This window comes from Acyrthosiphon pisum, chromosome A3 (assembly GCF_005508785.2).
Source record: "Acyrthosiphon pisum isolate AL4f chromosome A3, pea_aphid_22Mar2018_4r6ur, whole genome shotgun sequence".
NCBI classification, from domain to species: Eukaryota; Metazoa; Arthropoda; class Insecta; order Hemiptera; family Aphididae; genus Acyrthosiphon; species Acyrthosiphon pisum.
Window position 1 is genome coordinate 26,543,793 of NC_042496.1, and position 3,130 is coordinate 26,546,922.

Here is a 3,130-nt window from a genome sequence, read left to right on the forward strand (position 1 = left end):
AAAAGTTGTTTTCTACTATTTATTTTACGAAATTTGAGTCTATAACCGAAGTGTTGAGTCCTATAACCGATTTTTTTTTAATGTATTTGGATACGTCCGGACCGTTCCAGACGATTTTGAGTCTAATAAGCGACTGAACCTTATATCCGTGAGTCTTATAAGCGGCGTCTACTGTATCTAATATTAATATACTGAGTGGTGTTGGTGATATATAATAATATCTTTTTTTATGTTTGCTTAATGAAATCCATATATATAATTTTAGTGTGAATCCCATTATCCCAATAATAATTTAAATAACAATAACAATAGTATTTTAATGTTATGTAAAATATATCACCGAGGCATTATTTTGCTATTTTACAAATTATATATTTTTATTAATTATTATTTTTTTAAACTAAGATTTAAAAATATATTAAGTGAAAGTCGTAACTCATGACTTAAATTTAAAAACATTTTTTTTACCATTTTATTGTAATTGTATTGTTATATTTTTAGCATTAATATCATACTCTTTCCGTGTAATTTTTATATTTTATACATACAAATTGTATACGACAATTTAAAGGAAATTTATTTAGTTAAAATTACATAATTTATTGCAAGATTAATAAATTAAAAACTATAGAATGGGTTTAGGCGATTTTCTGTTTCTGGAATAAGTGCACCTGGCACAAATCCATTATATGTTTCCTGAGCATTGTACGCGTATTTTTTAACTAAATTCATTTTATTTATAATGATGTTAAAGTGAATTGTATGCATTAATAATATTGCATAATAGTATATTATATTTATTCTCAAACGTTGGTACAAGTATATTTTTACGGTTCCATAGTTTGAATTCACATAAATATTTAGTTCAAACAGCCAAAACTATATTGTTATATTTGTTTGACTATTAACTTATATACCGATGCCTATATAGACTATAATAATCATATTTTAGTCATAGGTAAGTGCCCTAAAGTTGTGACTTGTTATAATTTGTACAACTTAATGATGGTACTTATATAATATTCAAGCTATAACAATTGACTATAAATACAACTTACAACTTACAAGTAACTTTGGTATTATTTATATTAATGTTTGTAATATAAAACAAGAGTTTGTAACCATTGCGGGTTATAGCTTATAAATAGTTATAATACATTATACATTGTATAATATTGTGTCTGTATTTTTTGTCTTCTTAAGTGAAATTCATAAATACTAACAATAGAGTTTTAAAATGTATGTAGGTACATTTTTTTAATGAGCTTTTTCAAATTTAAAGTTTTTTTTATGTGGTTATGATTTATATAGTTGAGAATGTTGTTACTTGTTCTTACGTATTTTTGCTGTTGCTTTTCAAGTAAGTCTACTTACATTTTATAACGTTTTTACCATTTTTCTTTTCTTTTTTTTTAGTAGGTATTAAAAACAACAAATAATATTTTGTATTTGCGATAATAAGCGTGATTATGATTTAGGTTCGCATTATAAATGCAATTAGAATAACATTTTAGTGTCTATATAAACCGTTTTAGTTTAGTTTATAAATGTCTTTCAAATGAAAACTATGGCTTTTACGAGTGAAATGGCTCCCTTTTGTATATTAATTTCTTACATTTGTACAAATGCACATTATTTTTTATACCTACATATCTAGTCAGGTGTATTAATAAAATAGATGTAATTTGTTTAGTCAATATACATACATGCCCATAAAATATGTGGTTATATTTACACGCTGCGGGTTAGTGGTCAGTCAGTTCTTTCAGGTTCTGAGTTTAGATTTCCGTGTGTTCATTTTATACATTCTTAATTCTTTATTCTTCAACTTAATCAATCTACATAGACATTACATTTCTCTATAATAAGATCAAAGAACATTTATAGGGAACATAATATTGTTTCCGTTTACAAAATATTAAAATATTAATATCAAGGACATGTTGTAAAACATTATTAACTTAAATTTAAATTTGTACAGAATAAAATTATTATATAATTTCGAAAAACTATTATGTAAATAGAAGAATAATATTGTAATCAATAAATTATAGTAAAAAAACACTTCTGAATCCTTTTGTTGCAATTGTCCATAATGATCGTATATACCCAAAAAGGCAAAACGCGGGCAATCGTACTCCACCCGCCACCGTACCAAATAGTGGCCAACAGATAGGTGTGACAGGGGTACTAGAACCCGCTGCCACATCCGGTCGCCGGACTGCTAATGTGTCTAGCGTGTGTGCTCATGTGGTCGCCTCCCACGAATATTCCGCACTCTCCAGCCGCTGCTGACGATGATGGCCGTGCCGGAGTGCAACACAAGTCAGAGCAGTTCAGCGACGAATACCTACCATAATATTGGCACTTCAAGTCCTGCGCCATTTACCATCCGATCGACATGTGTGGGTCGCTGACTCGGTGATCTACCTGCACTGGTTGGTTGTGTGTGACGTCGCCAGACGACGCTAGCCCGCGATAATACCTACCCACTCGAAAATCGTATCGCATAAGATGTAATAATTTCTTTCGCGAAACACACAGGCCGGATAGGCGGAAATCCACCATCAACCAATTCCAATCCAACCCCACCAACCCCCTCCCCTAAACAATAAAATAACATTTAGGGTTTATACTTAAGCGGTATATTATCATTATGATACAAATACGTCAAAAATGGGTCAGGATCGCTTATGCGGATAATATGTAGACAATATTATTCAAAGGTTTGCATCATTAAAAAATCGAAGATTGGACTTTGTATTATAAATTTATATTTTTTTTTTTATTATAAAGAACAAGGCCTCTACTACATAGGTCATTGGCCGCTTAAATTTATAAATTATAACATGTATATTATTATTATATTTGACTCAATAAAAATTTTTTGTTTTAAGTATTAAAATGTTATTTTTTACAAATATAAAAAAAAGCCCAATTCCCGTGTCTATTAATAGGATTATTGTAGTTGTAACATTACTTTTTAAAAGAATTTATATTTTAAAAGTGGGTGAAAATATATTTGCCCCCCCCCCCCCCCCCCCGCAAAAAAGATATCAGGGACCCCATGTATTTCACGTACCTACAGCATCAAATATCATTATGTCGAATATTTCCGTTCAAGACAAAA